Genomic DNA, 5623 nt, shown 5'->3' on the forward strand with positions numbered 1-5623 from the left:
GGCGACGGGCTGGCAGCGCCAGATCCGAGGGAGGGAGATGGCTGGCTGCGCGGAAAACAAGGAGGGAGGTAGGTGGAGGCTAGGGGGATGCCCAAAATGGACTAGGGGGGTGACCATATATAGCAGATTTTGGCTAGGGTTTGGGGGTTTTGCTCCGTTTCGGAGACGTTCGATCGCCATCGGACGGTCCGGAGAGGAGGGGGGTAGGTAGGTGGGTCTAGTGGGCTGTGAAGAGGGCCTCGTCTGAGAAGAGAGGGGAAGAAGTGCGACCCGCACGGTTTTCGGAGACCGAAAACATCCGACGAAGGTACCGACAGCGGTACCGCTAAGTTTAATGGTTGGGCTATCAAATGGACTCCGAATGCGATGAATCTTGGCAGGCGCTCTGTCTACACTATAATAAGACCGCACGTCAAGTTGCAACCCATTCCAAGAACATTTTTATGCCCCTTATAAAATAATATTTCGGAGGTGCCGCGGGCGCGTGTGAGAGTGTCGGGGCTCGGAATGGACAACAGAGAGAACCGGCGGAACCCGAACGGATGCAAGTTTTATGAAAATGATGCCGATGCAATGCGAATGATGACATGAGACGAGATGCATAACAAGAACAAAAGCAAAACAACAGACAAAACCCAACCACGGAGGAAATAACATATCGCATCTCCGGAAAAGGCAAGAGTTGGAGTTACGAATATGGAAGTTGTATCCGGGGCGTTACAACACTCCACCACTACAAGAGGATCTCGTCCCGAGATCTAGGGTGGCACCGTAGGGAAAACAGAAGAGGACGAGAAGAGGTAAAACTAAATTGCTTCTTTGACAAACGAGTGAAACCAAAAAACCTTGAGAGGTTGAGCAAAATGAAAGAAATAAAGCAACGATGATGAACGAGATTGCAAACAATCCGTTAGAAAAGAGGAACAAGGAACATTACGATAACTTGAAGGTTGCAAAGACATGAATCAAGAGTTTGTTGGACAAGATAGAATTCGAAACCACTCCGGTTAAAACAAGATGAGAGAGGAAGAATTCGGGCAGCACTCCAGTAGAAAAAGAAGAAAACTTGATAAGCTGAAAAGATATTGAAAAGATGATACAACACTCTGGTTGGACATGGAAGGAAATATAATTTGAACTTGGCAAAATGAAAGCACTTGGATGAGACTCCGGTTAAAAGAGGAATGATAGACACAACACTCCGGTTAAATGGATAAGCATGGAAAGAACACGATCCTCAAATCGAGATGATGAGTGAAGAAAGCAACATCACAATGCCTTCGGGACGAAAGAATAGAAGTTAGATTGTTGGGATAAAGGGACGGAGAAGAAAATGAAATCTTCTGCCACAAATGAACTTGGAAAGCACCCTTCCAAGATGGTTACAATGGGGTTGTTGGAAAACCAACAACGAAAAGAATAAGCTTGTAGTGGGCTTATGAAAACATCTCAAGACTATGAGATGACATTCTGCCACTAACGAAAAACAATAGATTGGATTGAGGTCAACATGGAGATGACAACTCCTTTCGCCGAGAGGATAGGAGAAAAAACTTGGATCAATGATAAGCACCACAAATAGCAACATTCCTTAGGGGAAGGCTTTAGGTGAAATCTATACCAAGATAACTCCAACAAAGAGATTAATGTGGGTTGAAACAATTCATGATCGAAGAGAAAATGATGGTTTCGCAATATCTCATTCTTGACAACTTGTGAATCATAAAACTTGAAGGGAAACTATCAAGAACGATATAACACCATCTCAAAAGATAAGGTAGGAGAATTGCACCTCAAAATGCAAGATGAAGAATACTTGAGCTCCTCAAAACAAAACATGTGTTGAGCACCATGTTTATTTTTGAGTATAGTTTGGAGGATCATCACCTCGAGAGAAAACTTGAAGAACAATTGAAGAATGAAAAGAATCCTTGATGAACCATCATCTAGGGACTCCATGAAGAACTCCGGTAATGAAAGGATGATAGAAAGAAAGAGAAGTTGAAAACACAAGGTGAAACCTTGCGATGATTTAGATGGAGCTTTGCGACGATATAACCAAGAAAACTTGGAACTGCGGAAATGAAAAGATGAAACATCTCGAACCGGGAAATGTGACATGATAAACAACTCCGGAAAGAAGAAACTAGATTACTTGGATGAAACAATAATAAGAATTACGTTATGCGTATCCTTCACCAATTTAAATTGATGACAAGCAACGGATTTGGCATACTACTTATTCTCGTAGAAAGGATTAAGAGGGATATAGCGCAAGCTTGAGAAGGTATTGATGGAACCACCGATGGGATTTGGAAACAACGAATATTAGATATCATAACGGAGGAAGAGAAATCTTGATCAAACCGTCGTAAGAATTGAAAATGAAAGAAGTAAAGGCACAATTCACCGGGAAGAATGAAGATACTTGGGGGGATTTAAATACAAGAGAACGAAGAGATCACGAGCTGATTAGAGACCACTTGAGCGATGCACCGGTAAGATATGGAGAAGGAGAGCTACAAGCTGAGAATGAAGAATTATGACATGATGGCCTTTGGAGGAAAGAAATGAAAACAACTCATGAAAAGCTCCGGATGGGTGAAAAGAATTCTCACAATCAAAACAATTATGAGAGGATGGAATCAAGCTAGAACCATGAATCTTTGAGAGAACAGATAAGATTTGGAGGAAAACTCTTCTTTGGTCTTCAAATGTTGAGAATGATGATGAGAACCACCATGACAATTGTTGAGGCACTCCGAAATGAAAATTGGAAAGGTTGAACCAACGATGAAAAGAATTTGAAAATGACCTTGGAGAAGGCATGTGACTGATGGAATCCATTCTTACGTCACACTTGAAAAGAATTGAGAATAACTCCGGGGAAATTAAAAGAGTCAGGTAAGATCCTGGAAAAAGACCTGTGGGTTAGGGCCCACTAAAAAGATACACCGTTGAACGATTTATTGAAAAGGGGGATGGCACCGGTTGAATTAAATGACTTGAATGAGATAATGATCTCCAAATAGATTGAACGGATTGAGAATGGAAACACAAGTCTTGTGAAATATCTTTAGCACTCCAGGACAAATGAATAGCGAGAAATGAAAGACTAAGAGGTGCACCGGTATGAAAAAGCATTTGACACGAGGAAAATAATATGATCAACACTGAAAGCTTGGAATTAATCGACCGGAGAAGAAACAACAATGAAGGATGATGAACTTGAAACTGTTGAGCATCTTCATGGGAAATCACCGGATAAGAACATTGACAGGAAACGGATGGAGAAACTTCACATGAATAAATGGATACTTGATTAAAATAAATGAGTCCTTGCAGAAAAAGGGTGGGAGGGCGGGAAAACAAAGGCAACTTGGGGCATATGGAACAGACACCGGTTAGAAAACTTAGAGTTGATCTTGCGGATGTTGAAAATGATCGGATCCACTTGAAGAGAAGCACACGGTTGGAAAATAATTAACATGACGACCTCGATGATCAAGAAGGATTAGTATTCACATAGCAATATGAGAACACCGTTTATGAAAGGTATGGATTCAACATTTGACTTTGAAGCAACTCGAATACCACAAATAAAACAAAACAAAGGATTTGGCTTGTAGAATAAGCCGGAAACAAACATATGATAGATCCCATATCGTATCATGTGTCTGTTGGAAAGATATTCTAGGAGCTATTTGAATTCCCACCTATAAAACTCCCGAAACTTTCTGGTTATGCAATCTGGTGTTGGGGATACAGGGGAAGCAATATATCTCACCCAAACTAACAATACCTACATCCAAGCTGTATCCATCCGTCAACACATAACCAAGAAACCTTCGGAAATCGTGTACCTCAACCTTCGAAAAGCATCTGTTATACGAGCTATGGCAATACTCCCGAACTCCCCAGTACTGGGTGACGTCGAGGTTATCTCACCAACAACTGCATAAAAGAGATTTTCGATGTCGGCAAAACTCAGGTATTCCAGAACTGCAACGATAAAATTGTGATGTCAACACCTCGGAGCTCAACTACCCGGGTCAAAGCCACATAATAGACAGGAGGCACCAAGAACAATGTTCTCGTCACAAAACCATCGGAACGATTCCAAGATACCCGCGTGATCCTAAATTTTTTTTAGTGAAATTTGAGGAGAGGAAAGACAAAACATCTACGTCAGGAGACCTCACCAGAGCGACGAAGGGGGTAGAGGAGTAAAAAGAATCCTACTCTCCGATATATATAATCCTAAGACTCAAAATAGTTTTCTTCTAGACTCAACAACGGCCAACAATCAAGGGGGCTCCTAGGGTCGGTCGAGGCTCTGATACCAACTTGTCATGCCCAATATGCGACCCGGTCCAAAAGGAAGTCGAAGGTCCCACCAAGGATAGACCCGCATATTGAAACGCTTTTGCAAGGTGGATATCATTACATCAACATTACATAATAGATGGGGATACATACATAAGGCATACAATGCCACATGAATACAACATCACAATACATAAGAGCATCATCCGTCTACAGATGAATCACAAACAGAAACTCAAACGACATCCACCCTGCTAGCCCAGGCTGCCGACCTGGAACCTATCCCCTGATCGAAGAAGCAGAAGAAGAACTCAACGCAAGCAAACATCGCTCTCGCATCATGATCATCGCATAACCTGTACCTGCAACTGTTGTTGTAGTAATCTGTGAGCCACGAGGACTCAGCAATCCCATTACCATGGGTATCAAGACTAGGAAAGCTTAAAGGGAAAGGAAGGGGTAAAGTGGTGAGGCTGCAGCAGCGTGTAAGCATATATGGTGGCTAACACACGCAAATAAGAGCGAGAAGAGAGCAAGCGGAACGGTCATGAAGCTAGCAATGATCAAGAAGTGATCCTGAACTCCTACTTACGTCAAGCATAACCCAGAAACCGTGTTCACTTCCCGGACTCCGCCGAGAAGAGACCATCACGGCTACACACACGGTTGATGCGTTTTAATTCGGATCTGGTGTCAAGTTATCTACAACCGGACATTAACAAATTCCCATCTTCCTATAACCGCAGGCACGGCTTTCGAAAGATTATACCCTGCAGGGGTGTCCCAACTTAGCCCATGACAAGCTCTCGTGATCAATGAAGGAATAGACCTTCTCCCAGGAAGACCCGATCAAACTCGGAATCCCGGTTTACAAGACATTTGGACAATGGTAAAACAAGACCAGCAAAGCCGCCCGATGCGCCGACAATCCCGATAGGAGCTGCACATATCTCGTTCTCAGGGCAACACCGGATAAGTCAAGCTACGAGTAAAACCAGCCCTCGAGTTGCCACGAGGTGGCCCCGCAGGCTGCTCGGTTCGGACCAACACTTAGACAAGCACTGGCCCGGGGGGGCTAAAATAAAGATGACCCTTGGGTTAATTACTCCCAAGGGAAAGGTAGGTGGTGGTGAGGCAAATGGTAAAACCAAGGTTGGGCCTTGCTGGACAAGTTTTATTCAAAGCGAACTGTCAGGGGGGTCCCATAAATCACCCGACCGCGTTAGGAACGCAAAATCCGGGAACATAACACCGGTATGACGAAAACTAGGGCGGCAAGAGTGGAACAAAACACCAG

This window comes from Triticum dicoccoides, chromosome 7B, assembly GCF_002162155.2.
Source record: "Triticum dicoccoides isolate Atlit2015 ecotype Zavitan chromosome 7B, WEW_v2.0, whole genome shotgun sequence".
Classification (NCBI taxonomy): Eukaryota; Viridiplantae; Streptophyta; class Magnoliopsida; order Poales; family Poaceae; genus Triticum; species Triticum dicoccoides.